Here is a 14,524-nt window from a genome sequence, read left to right as displayed (position 1 = left end):
CATACAGATATTAAGTAATAAACTAATGACCCTTTCTAACCCATGCAAATTAATATTGCCTGCAAGCACAGTATGAGACTAAATTATACCGGAGCTGAAGAACATTGGGCAATGAGTCTTAAAAAATGAGTTAAGGTGTTTGACCTGATACTCTATAACAATATGTTAACAGAATCCTGTACAAGGAATAGTTCACAGTCTAATTTTTGTCCCTTTTCAAATTCAAATACATCTACTCAATGTCAGCTGCCTATTGATTTAGAAAGGTGATATAGAGTAACAAAATACATGTGATGAGTTGGAATGAATTAAACTCTAGCTATATATCACTTGTTCTTTACAGGAGAGAAATTCATAAATCATAGAAGTGCCTTGAAATGCAGGTTTTACTAAAGTATGGTAACATTTATTTTGTCTTTTAAATAGGCATAGGAGACTCATGAAATTTAAATTCTACCACCCCAAGGACAACATTAACCTTTGTTAATCTATTCCCCCTTTTGGGGAGGTACACATTTATTATTTAAAATATTTTAAGAGTTTGGTATCCAAACAAAACTTTGCAATATATTAAGTTTTAAATTTAGTGATATTAACTTGATTGTTAAAAGAGAGAAATGGGCAATGATATTAATGATAAAAGGCAATGGGGAAAATTATATTTGAAATACAAGAAGGTCAGTCTAAAGAGTAGGACTCCAAGAGAGAGTGGTTACTCTGACTGGGGTTGAAGTCCTGGCACTTATTAGCTTTGTAATTCTGGGCCAGATTCTTAACAAGTGTTTTCCTCAGGTTTCCCACCTGTAAGTTAAGAATAATAATAATGGGACACTTCTTGATGTATATTGAAAATTGCACAATATAAAGTCAGTGCTTGATACTTTTCATTAATGGCTGAGACAAAGATATCTGTTACTGGACTTCTTACATCATAGCATTACCGTAATGTGTTTACTTTTGGAAATACACTATGATTCTCAATTTTTAAAAAAACTTCCAAAGGTCACTATTTAGTAATTTTTGTTCATTTTTAACATTTTTGTTTGCTAGACAAATATTTTCTTAAGACCCATAGGGTGCCAGATGCTTTAGTCAAAGATGAAGACCCCTTACTACTTAAAGGAATTGACAAACTAAGGGTGGCACCAGGTCATAGAAATTCATAATTACTATACAATATGAAACTAGATCGAATAAAATGTGGTGGCAACACAGACATTCAGCTACCTTCCCACCATTCATTCAACAAATAGGTGTACCAAGTCACTGTTATGTGCCAGAGACTTCTGGGCACTGGGGATAGAACAGGGAAGAAAATAAACTCCTGGCCTCCCTGAGCTAAAATTCCAGTGGGATAACAGAGAGTATATTTATGAGCAAATAAATAATGTAAACGGAGGTCCAATGAGGGCTACGAAAAAAATAAAGCAGCATTAAAAACCAGAGAGTGACTGGAGTTGGAGTTTTAGAAAGGGCGGTCAGCAAAGGCCTTTGTGAGGGGTAAAATATGAGCAGGGACCTGAAGGAAGTGGGGTGAGGAAGCAAGCCTTGTAGATGTCAGAGGAATAGACTTCCTGACAGCTAATAGTAGGTAGAAATGCTTCAGGCTATTGTCAAAAGATGGCAGTGAGGCCAATATGGTCTCAGTGGAGCGTGTCAAGGGAAGAGTGCTTTGAAATAAATTAAGAGAAGTAGAGAGGTCAATCATAGCAGGGTTACAGGAGGTTTTAGAGAAGGGGAGCAACAAAATCCAAGTTGCATTTTGGCTGATGTGTGAACAGTCTCTATGGGTAGTCAAATGGAAGCTAAAGGCAGAGAGCCTTTGTTTTTCCCTGGCTTTGAACTTGCTGTTGAAGCTATTTCACATAAACCTAGGAGATGGTGGCTGGCTTTTTCTTAAATCTATTTCCCGGCCATCCCCCTGGCTATGGGGTTTTCCCATCCCATCTCCTTTGGCATATTGCACCTCAGATGTAATTCCTTTGTGCTTTTCTTGCCACTTTGATATAATAACAGGCCCTTCCACAGACTTGACTTTCAATCAGAACCTTCCTTTATTTTTCCCTCATCTTCAAGGCTATTTTTATTATTGTCTAAGACTTGAACTTTCCTGCCACTATTGCCATTTAACTATGTCAAATGATGAGACATGTGACATCACAGGTGTAAGCTCCATCTAAGCTATTATACATAGAAATTACTGTTCTTTGGTTTCAAAGTTTAATTTATTGAAAATATTGAATAGAAAAACACACTACTTTAAAATATTGTCAATATTTTTGGCTAATTTTATATATTCAGTGATTTTCTTCCCCTAGTCTGTTATGTTTATTTCATTCAACAAATATTATTAAGCACTTGGGGCCCTGTGTTAGCTGCTGGACATGGTTTTGTTACTGAGATCAGTGGATAGTCATTTTAAGGAAAAAATTTGTAACAATATATGTTTCCTGAGTTTTTGGTTAATTTTTTTTACTGACTTGTATATATGAACATATATATGTGAACATATATATGAACATATATATATGAACATATATATGAACATATATATGAACATATATATATGAACATATATATATGAACATATATATGAACATATATATATGAACATATATATGAACATATATATATAGCCTGCATGTGTGTATATACAATATTTTGTATATATACCTATATGTGTCTGTCTCACGTAATAATATTTACTATTTATTTAGCTACCTCTTTGTACCAAGCATTTTCCCAACATGACTTAAGCCCCTCAGTAACCATGCAATATGTATTATTAATATTTTAAAGATTAGGAAATTGTGGAGCTAACTTGCCCAAGATCAAGAAGACAAAAAGGATGAAGAACCAGAATTCAAGTCTGAGTCAGTGTGACTCTAATGCTCACAGTGGTTCCCCAAAAGAGTGTTGTCGTAGCAAAATGAAGAATGTGTTCAATGGCAAAGAAATTTACTTCTAAGAAAAGCAAAACTGGGCTTAGAAGTCTTTGCCTTCAAAATCACGTTTCTGTTAAGTCGAGATTCCCAGTAAAGAGAGAGATATTTCATTTTCAGTGAACACATATGGATATTTACATCACTGACTTCATCTTTTGAGCCTTGTACAATACTAATCTGCATTTTCCTCTTTTTGTTAGTCTATTGCTTCCCTATAAATAAAAGATTGCAAAAAACTCTTAAATCACATTCAATGAAACACTAAATCCTTAGGCTTTTACAAGCTTTTGTAAAACTGTAGTGATCTTGGTGAAAAATGTCCTGGCTGGTTATATAGTGAACAGATGAGCTCACCCCTGGTATGCCAAGCTGCCGAATTAGCTGGTTAAACAGGCTGCTGAGATAATTACATTGTCTGTTTTGTGACACATTACACCGGTGCACTTGGGATTAACCTGTTCTCTTGTGTCTACTTCTGATCAGTTTTTTAGACAGTCTTTTATCTGATGAAGGAGCACAGACATCAAAAGAGAAAGGGGCGTGTGTGAAAAGAAAGGGCTCACATAAAGCTGAAGAGTTAAATTTTCTATTTAAATTACTGAACATATATCCCTTATTTCCATAACTTTAGTTGCTCTCTAGAGACCTCTGCTGGAAGTGATAGGTATAGATGAACATTCTATTTTCCCTCCTAATTCATTGTTTGCATTTTTACTGTGGCTATTATATCATAAACTCAGTAACTAATTTAAGAATGAAATTCCAACATTATGTCATATACATAACACATTATCTACAAAGACGTACTTAAGACAGAAAACTTATGAGTTTTAAAAGTTGTGCAGGGCTTTCTAATGCTAGAAATCAACTATGTAGTCAATCAGCACATATTTATATATTTATTAGGCACCTACTATAGGCTTAGTAATTATAACTTTCTGTTCATTTATTATTTCCATATTTTGTTAATGCTGCCAAGGTTCAAGTGGAATTGTTTAATTTGCAATTAAATGTTGCACATATAAAAACACGAACTATCCCTAAAGATTTTTATGAGCCTTTAGTTCCATATCATTATCCTGAAGGGGAAAAATTATTTAGACCTTCTGATCATGTGGGAATGTAGTGCACATAAGATTTCATCATCAGTGATAATTTAGATAAAGAACAATTAAGAGAATAAATAGAAAACCTACCCATTAACAGCCTGTGGCAACTCAAATTGAATTTAACCAACTATTGAGCCTCTGGCTACAGGAAGATGCAATTTAAAGCAGGTATAATAGATTTTAACAACTAAAATTTGTTTGTCACACTGTACCAACTAAAATATTAGTTAAATGGGGCAAGAAATTTCCTTTCATGTTAATGAACAGCAGATTTAACTCCTGCTGTCCTTTTTATTTTCCCTCGAAATAGCTGTGCTTGACTTGATAGGCCAGCATTCAAATGAGGTTCTTGCAAAAAAGTATACAAGCTTTTGGGATGAGATTTAAGTCAGTCGAATTTGCATCCTTTAGGTACTTCTGATTTGTTTAAGCAATCTTTAAAAATATTGATGTATTTCTTTCCTGGAGAAGAGTCCACAATACAATGTCATATGCAAGGGCTCTGACAACTTCAACTGTAAATCTCTGTAGAAATGTTAGAGCACATGTTGACATGGGAACATCTCTAAAAATAATGTGTTTTCTTTTAGCATACTGCTGGCCCACAGTAAGTGCTTTATAAAACTATCATCTATACTCATTCTTACTGGATTAGTAGAAAACAGGGATCTATGCTGTAAGTTCGCTAATAATTGTGCATAAACAATTATGCACACAATATAAATAATTATGCACAAATATAAATAATTTTTTAAAAATATTCTTTTCAAGACAGATAAAGTCTATGTTCATCATTTTTACCTGAGTCAGTTCTACTGAGATTAGATCTGTCTAACTTTATTATTATTGCTTAAATGCAGACAAAAGAGAAAATAAATCATCATAATTGTGTTTTTATTATTTTGACTAATATACAGAAATCTTAAAATGTGTGTGTGTTTATTACTTGAGTTTCAGTGCCCCTTACAAATAATTTTACTAAATTTTGTGATGAAACAAAAACAAGTGACTGAGATAACTTTATAAGGTAAACATATTTCTAGTCAATTCAGGAAAAGGTGATTTTTTTTCTTTTAAACTTTCAAAAATATTTTTGGCTGCATAGCTGTGTATTATAGTATCACCTAATAGTACTCTGGCATTGGACCTGCTGAATATCAGATACCAAGACTAAAGGACATTAAAGTAATATTTTTATATTTTCTAAACTTTTGGTTTTGATTTAATCAGTTTTTATGTTTATTCACAATTATTAGTGTACTTTTAGCATATATGCCTAATTTCTATTAATCCAGTGGGAATGAGTACAAATGATAGTTTGATGAAGCACTTACTATGGACCAGAAATGTGCTAAAAGCTTTTCATATTTAGCCTCATTTAATCCTTCTAATGATCCATTGAGGTGGTGATTATTAAACACATTTTACAGCTGGGGATATGTGTTTTAGAGAAATTAAATAACTTGCTGATGTTAGCATGGCCCAGGAGTTGCAGATCCTATCTTCAAAACCAGATTTTACTCTAAAGCCCAACGTGAGTACTATGTTAAGAGCACTTCTGCAAATGCATGCATTAATGCGCTTCTTCCAGACTGGTGCCTCTTTTGGTTGTTGGATAGGCTTTGTATGTATTCCGCAAAAAAGAGAAGAGACTGGTGTTTAGTGTGGTGGAACCAGGATTAGAGCTCTAGTTTTCTTTCCCTGAAGCCCATGATCTTTCCTTCTGCTTTAGTGGTGACAATGGTGCTGATATCACAGATTCAAATGCCTAATTGCAATTTCTGTAACACAAAATGCACACAGAGCAGTCTTTGGAAAGATACTATGATGAGTAACTTCGAAATAAAATTAACTTGAGCTTGAATCCCAGGATACCACTTAAGTAGCTGTGTAATAAAGCAAGGCATATAATATCTCTGGAATTCTATTTTCTCATCTGAAAAATGGAAATAAGAATACATACTATAGGGAATACCTGTGAAGATTAAATATGATGCAAAAGTGCATAGCACATAAAAAGTGCAAGGGAGGTTCCCATCTCATCCCTCTCTCATAGCAAATTTTTGAAAACTACATGTGCATGTACATGTCACAATTAGATGTGGAAAAAGTGGAAGAAAACTGTACTGAAAGTGCAACCATGAATTGTAAGAACAATTCTGACAATATGGAATGGAATTTCAAGGGGAGTATTTGAGGAGAAAATGGAACTGGAGATGAACTTTGAAAGATGAGGAAGAGAATTTGTATAGTTTGAGAAAGGGAGTTATTTGATACAAGGGAGACAATGCTAGCTGAACTGCTTGGGTGTAATAAAAGTCCAATCCAGTTACAAAAATACCATTCCAGTGAAAAGCTTTAATGAGATTTCTGTACCCCAGCAGATGACGCACTTATTTAAATACCATGCAATATCCAATACTACAGAATTCCTTGATCACATGACAATTTAGTCAGTCTCTGGCAATTGGGTATAATTTAATCAGCATAGAAATTGAGAACATTTTACTCCTAGTCAGCATATTGCCTCTTGAGTTAGCATTTTCCGCGGAGCCCAAGTCTGGCTTCTGGTCCAGTGGCCTTCTTCTTTACCCGAAGAGTGTTTCTGTGCTTTCACTGTTCCTACTCTGAGACACTTTTGCATGCAGATCATAGAGTGGCTTACCCTGTTTGCTCCATGAGCCCTTACTTTAATCTCTGCAGAAGAGGCATTACTTTCATTGTAACTTATTGGTGGTTAGTGTGATTAAATTTGTTCTCAAAGGCCTTTGCAAATCATGAACGGTAAAAGGAGAACGAATAGGCCTGGCATGGTGGCTCGTGCCTGTAATCCCAGTACTTTGGGAGGCCGAGGCAGGCAGATCACTTGAGGTCAGTTCGAGACCAGCCTGGCCAACGTGGTGAAACCCATGTCTATTAAAAATATGAAAAAATCAGCTGGGCGTGGTGGCGTGCACCTGTAATCCCAGCTACTTGGGAGGCTGAGGCAGGAGAAACTCTTGAGCCTGGGAGGAGGAGGTTGCAAGATCACGCCATTGCACTCCAGCCTTGGAAACAAGAGTGAAACTCCATCTCATAAAAATAAAAAATAAAAAAGTGGAATAAATATGGAACATCTGTCATTTATGTTGCACTCTGGGCACTTTTCATGAACTCTTGGTAAAAGCATACTTAGCAGTGGCCTTTTTTGAAGGGAAATATGTTAATTACTTTAAATTCACACACAACTTTTGATGTAGCATTCTATTTCTAGAATATTATATGATAGATATACTTCCAAAAGTATCCACAGGGGCAAAAAACTGGAAAAAAGCTAAATATTAACCAAGACAGGAATGAGTGAATGTGTTGAGATATATTTATCCTGTGACCTATTCTATGGCTGTTAAAAATGAGTTATTTGTTGAAGACAGAGGGGACAGTGAAAACAAAGATAAATTTGATTTACATGTGTTGATATGGAAAGTCTGCTAAAGTACACTGTTAAATAGAAAGAAAGGAAAATTCAGAAGAACGAGTACGCATTTGGATAACCAGTTGAACAGGCATTATTTATTGAAAAAACATTCCTGTCTCAGATACTCTACAGTGCTACCTTTGTCGTAATCAAGGCTCTCTCTCTCTCTCCATTGGACTATTTGTCTATCCCTGTGCCAATGCTGTATTATATTAAATATTTTAGCTTTATGGATAAGTCTCGATATACAGTCTCAACTTTTCTCTATTCCTTCAAGTTTACCCTGGATGTTCTTGGCTCTTTGTATTTCCATACCAGTTTCTAAATCAGCCAATTTCAACCTCATACATAAGACTTACTCATTTTAAAATTTAGATTGCACTAATTTATGTGACAATTGGGGGAAGTGACACTTTAACAATATTGAACCTTCAAGTACGATGAGTGCAGCATGTCTTTGTATTTATTTAGGTCTTTAAAAATTTCTTTCAATACTATTTTAGAGTTTTCTGAGAATGGATCTTGTATAGTTTTCATTAGACTTATTCCTGGTTAGCTTATATCATTGATGCAATTTATAAATGATATTGTTTTAATGTAGTTCAATTAAGCCATTCTTTACCAATTTATGGAGAAATTTCTGATCATCAAAAGACACCATTAAAAGAACAATAAGAAAAGCCACATCATTTCTTACATGTAACAATAAAAATGTATACACAATCCTGCAAAACAAGAACAAAACGATAGACAACACATTTTTTTAAAATGGGCAAAATACATGAACTGGTATTTCCCGAGAAGATATACAAAGGGTCAATAAACATTTAAAAATTAGTCATTAGAGAAGTAAACATAAAAATCACAATGAAATACCACTATAAACCCACCCAAATGGGCCAATTTTTAAAAAAACAACCATGATAATACTGTAAGGGAGTAAAACAACTGGAACTTTCACATTCATAGCTGAGGGGAGACAACATTTGAAAAACTGGCACTGTTTATTAAAGTTGAGCATAACAAATATAACCTAACAATTACACCCCTATATGAATACCTAATGGTAATTCAAACATATGTGCAGGAAAACATTTGAACCAAATGTTTATTGCAGCATTATTCACAATAGCCCCAAACTGGAAACAACGCAAATATCTTTCAACAGTAGAATGGATCAACCGTGATTTTTATATATTAGAATATTATATTCTATATGCATGTCACTTCTATGTTCCTCTTATTAGAAGTTTCATGGTAATAAAGCAAGAAAACAAACACCTTCTACCATGGATAAATTTTGCAAACATAATGTTGAGAGTAAGCAGTTTGACACAGAAGAACACAGTTGGTACAATCCTACTTATCCAGGCAAACTAATTTATGGTTTTAGGATTCAGGATAAGAGTTATATCTCTGGGGAGGAAGGAGAGAGTGGTGATTGGGAGAGGGCAGGAAAAAGGCTTATATTAAAAGCCCTTCCCAATGCTATCATAAGCTGATAATATTTAATTTCTGAATCTTAGTGATAATTACATGGGTGTGTTCAATTTATAATTCATCAGCAATCTATTTACTAATTGTGTACTTAATATATTCTCATATAGTTCAATAAAAGCTTTCTAAACATACCATGGCAAATTGAACTTTTCTGGACACACACATTAAACACTTTACTGTTTTCTTGATGAGTAGGACTATGTATTTGGAGAGAAGAAATCTAAGTTTTTACTTTATAACTTCTTTATTATTTATTATTATCCATATATACATTTAGCATATATTGTTTGTATAATTGTTATCCATAGGTCCATTTAGCATACATTGTTTGTATAATTTTTTGACATTAAAAAGTTAAAATTGGCCGGGTGCAGTCCCAGCACTTTGGGAGGCTGAGGTGGGAGAATCACTCGAGCCCAGGAGTTCGAGACCAGCCTGAGCAACATGGCGAAATGCTGTCTCTAATTAAAAAAAAAAAAAAACAGTTAAATCTGTGAAAAGATATCTAGGAAATCACTTGTATGTGATAGAACTTAACACTTAGATAGATGGAACTAGATTGTTATTATTAAGTTTTCTTCTCAAGTTAATTGCCTTGCTGAAATTTACACAGTCAATAATAAATATGACAATAATTTCATGACCTCGTACATTTTTTATTAGAACCAGTTTCTGGATTCAGAGTCTACTTTTCATTTCATTACAATATAGAATTTTCCTGTGATGCCACAGTATACTTAATTCTTTCATAGTTATGATTTTGTGGCCATAACTTAAGATCTTATTTACCAAAACACTGAAAAATTATGACTCTGGTCCTTATCCTGGAGGCAGAAAAAGCTTGAATTTTGGAATTAGAAAAATCTGAATTTATACTTGATTTCATCTGTTACTAGCTGTGTGATCTCACACAAATTTCTTAAACTCCTTGAGTTTCAGTTTATCTGTAAAATGAGGATATTGTCTTAGTCCATTTAGTATTGCTATAAAGGAATGCCTGAGGCTGGGTAATTTATAAAGAAAAGAGGTTTATTTGGCTCATGGTTCTTCAGGATGTACAAGAAGCATGATGCCAGCATCTGCTTCTGGCGAAGGCTTCAGGCTCATGGCAGAAGATGAAGGGAAGCTGCTACATGCAGAGATCATATGGTCAGTGCAGAAGCAAGAGAGGCAGGGTGGGAGGTGCCGGGTCACAACCAGCTTTCACGGAAACTAACAGAGCAAGGACTCACTCTTCCTCCCCAACTCCACCTGAGGGAGGACATAAATCTATTCATGAGGAATTCAACTCCATGACCCAAACACCTCCCCCTAGGCCCTATCCCTAACATTGGAGATCAAATTTAAACATGAGATTCGGAGAGGTCAAACAAACCAAACTATAGCAGTCATATAAGGGATATAATAAATAGCAATCTTTGGAAGTCAATAGATCTTTTGGACTGCAGCTAATATTTCATGATCTCTAATATGCAAATGTTTATTTTTATTTTAGGTTTATAAGAAAAAAACACTTCAATAAAAATTATTTTTCTCATCTCCTTATGATTTAAACTCAAGTTTCTTCTATGAAATTATCATAAAGTTTATAAATATAGGTAATTTTATGGGTTCACTTTTATATTAAAATCTCCCTATGGGTATGAGGGATCTTAGTTAGATCCAAATGAAGTAAAAAACAAATAAAACATTTGTGACTTCCAACAAAGTCACAAATCTTTACAAGTATTTTTTTTTAGTAGATTATCATGATACTCTTTGGTGGTATACATAGTAATCCTCTACAGATTTTCAACTATTAAACTTTTGGTGAATACCAGTAAAGCTGTAGCCTCAGGTAACCCTGACACAAATAACAGCCACCAATAGAAGGCAATGGTGATTACAGCAAAGTGTACTTTTGAAGTTCCAGAATCCAATTAAGCCTATGTGTGTAGAAAAGGGATTTCTGTGTAGCTAAATGTAAGTATATTTAAAGTTATATCTCTGTGAAAATATTTGAGGAAAATATAATGACTCTGTTGTTTTAATCCTAAAATTTGATCTTAGAAAACTCATCATCCTTCATATGCTGAATTGAAAAAAAAAGCAAAATTTGAATGCTCACAAAAATGTCAAGTACTCCTTCAATTTATCAACTGTCTCCTAATAAATGTTGGTTTGAACAGAGTCAATGAAGGATAGGTTTCATGAAATAATAAGATTTTAAAATTAATAATTGGGATTAATTCAATTAGGAAGGGATTAAGTATTTTTATAATGTGGTTCTTAGAAATATGTTAATTTCACCATCTCGGTAGTAGATTTTGCTTTCATTAAATTAATTCTACCTAACATTTTAGGTAAAGGGAGAGGAAAAAGAATTAATGTTTATTGCCCAAAGTTGTACAGGTGCTTTGTGTAATTTTTTTTTTTTTTTTTTTGAGACGAAGTCTCGCTCTGTTGCCCAGGCTGGAGTGCAGTGGCGCGATCTCGGCTCGCTGCAAGCTCTGCCTCCTGGGTTCACGCCATTCTCCTGCCTCAGCCTCCTGAGTAGCTGGGACTACAGGCACCCGCCACCGTGCCCGGCTAATTTTTTGTATTTTTAATAGAGACGGGGTTTCACCATGTTAGCCAGGATGGTCTCGATCTCCTGACCTCGCGATCCACCTGCCTCGGCCTCCCAAAGTGCTGGGATTACAGGCGTAAGCCACCGCGCCCATTGTCTAATACTAAAAGAAAATCTTACAGGTTAGAGATTATTTCCTTCATATTACAGATTAAGTAACAAAAATCCAAAGAGTTCAGGAAACTTGCCCAACATTCCAAAGATAGGTGTAGCAGAGATTCAAAGCCAATTATCTCTCAATCCATAGCCAGTGTTTTGTTAAAATGATTTGGTTGTATTAGATTGATTGTGTTTATTTTTATTTATCATTAATTGTAAGCTTGTTCATATTTATACATATATTGTTTGTTAATTTATATTAACAACAAGGGCTGAATATTTTTAAATTACATTTCACTTTATGTTTTTCCTAATTTTGTAGTTATAATGATTGTAAGTGTTATAATGTGGCAAAATTTTAAATGATTTATTTTCTAATAATTAAGGTCTTCTTCCTTGGGCAAAAATATCAGATTCACATTTGTTAATGTAGGTTGTACCTTAACATTGTACATTATAGAGACACATATATAGATGTCATTCAGAACAGACAGCAACTCAAAAGGCTTTTGGATGGTCTAGAATCCTTTTGTATAGTGACCTGAACCATATAAAAGCAACTGAAATCACACTAAAATTCTAGAATTCCTAGCTGCTGTTTACTTTTGATGGTATATAGAAATGTCTGTCAATTCTTCCCAGAGCTTTAGAATTGTGTTCATTAAGCCAGAGGCTATGAATATTAGAAGTCACTGGAAACATTTTCCTTGGGTGAAGATAGTAGTTTTATCCTATTCTTTTTCTTGTCATTTGGGGATGATTTTAGTCTTTGGGTGAGAAAAGTGACCAAGTGTAAAGAAGAAAATTCTCCAGGTGATTAGTATCATTTTCAAAGGGCCATCAAAACATTTCTTCCTTTTGAAATAATTTCCCCCAATTTTTGGACTGGTTAGTTTATTCTCATGTGTCTCACACATTCAAGATTATTTGAAGATTTTAAGTTTTACAATATTATTTTAATTAATGGAACTATATATTTTATATTTATAATACATCTTTTTTTAAAAGAATGGAAGATTGTGGGAATAATATCTATCTCCTGCACCTACTCATTCTGCTTCCTTCTTCCTCTTTCTCTGAATTGCTCCCACTCATCCTATAGAACTCAGCTGAAAAGTCACTTTCTGGGGCGGTGCCTTGTTTGATTTCCTAGACAAGACTAAGCTTCCTTTGTGTGTAGCCCTTCTCACCCTATGTTTTTATTCTAAAATTTTTTTATTTGTCAAATAATGAATGAATATAATCAATGGTTTTCCCACATAGCCTCTAAATTTTCTAAAGGTTTGTTTTTTATGCTTGTTTCTATATTGTTTTGCTTTTCTTGAAAGTAGACCGGCCGAGCATGGTGGCTCAAGCCTGTAATCCCGGCACTTTGGGAGGCGGAGGTGGGCGGATCGCTTGAGTTCAGGAGTTTGAGACCAGCCTGGCCAACGTGGTGAAACCCCATCTCTAAAAGTACAAAATTAGCTGGGCATGGTGGTGGGCGCCTGTAATCCCAGCTACTCGGGAGGCTGGGGCAGGAGAATTGCTTGAACCTGGGAGGCAGAAGTTGTAGTGAGCCGAGATCGTGCCATTGCACTCCAGCCTGGGCAACAAAGCGAGACTCTGTCTCAAAAAATAATAATAATAATAAAAATAAAATAAATAGAGTAGACCATGGCCACCCAGATCCATTTCATTTATGGTACTGTTGAGCTGGGTCCTTAATTAAAATGAAGTTATGCTAAATGTAAAAATGCACATATAAGTATGCATTAAACATAGAGCAGTATAATAATTTAAATCATCCTGGCACAACGTCACAGAAATATGTAGATCTCATTTGCCTTTAGCAAAAACAGAGCCCTTTACCTTTCTTATCTTTCTTAAAATGCTATGCTCCTCAGGTTCAACATCAAAAGCAACCATCAGTCCAAGAGTGTATGCTACAAAGTCTCAGTTGCTTTTGTAGTACTCGTTAAACCTGAAAGACACTCTTAATTGCCTAAAATGTATGTAAACAACTATATATTAATGGGTTATATGGGTTATGTTACTACAGTTTAACTGGGCTATGTTCCAAAATAGACAAACTTTGCATGTACATTTCCACAGTATAAAAATACTTTTCTGTTCGTCAGAGTAATTAGGAGATTGTAAAAAGAAGTTGACAAATTATGTGAATTCACTACCATAGCCTTATGAATAAAAAGTTTATTTACAATGAAAGCTTGGAAGAGAGACCTGGTGCAAATTGGCCAAACATTGACCAGGGATGGGGCTGGGGGAAGTGAAGAGGATATAATTATAGACCGACAATATTTGAAGGTACTGATGCCCACGAAAAGAAAAAAATCCTCATATTTGATGTTTTCCTTTTTGTTTTTTTTATTCATTTATACACATTCAATTGTTATTTGTGTACTCTTTATCCCATAATGCCAACATAAGGCTCTTAATATAGGAGGCATCCGATTTTACTGTTTTACTGATGTGAAACAGTAAAATTGTATAGAATATATGGTAGTAGCAGATTGAAGTGAGCAAAATAAAAACTCGTGTGTGTGTTTCTGTGTACACATACACACTCTTATGAAAGTGGATTCCTTGAAAGGTAGTGACAGCTAAGAAATAAAACCATGAAATACCTAAACAGTAGACTTTTTAACAATTTGCAAATTGCAAGGAAGGAAAAGAGGTAAGTTATTGTAAACTTTAGGTATGGTAAAAGTTGTGTTAATCTATAGCAGTGCTGACCAGTGGAACTTTCCAGTGATGAAAATGTCCAAACAGTAGTCCTAGACCTGTGATTATTGAGCACTTGAAA

Source organism: Symphalangus syndactylus, chromosome 8, assembly GCF_028878055.3.
Source record: "Symphalangus syndactylus isolate Jambi chromosome 8, NHGRI_mSymSyn1-v2.1_pri, whole genome shotgun sequence".
Lineage (NCBI taxonomy): Eukaryota > Metazoa > Chordata > Mammalia > Primates > Hylobatidae > Symphalangus > Symphalangus syndactylus.
Note: the sequence above shows the minus strand (reverse complement) of the source record.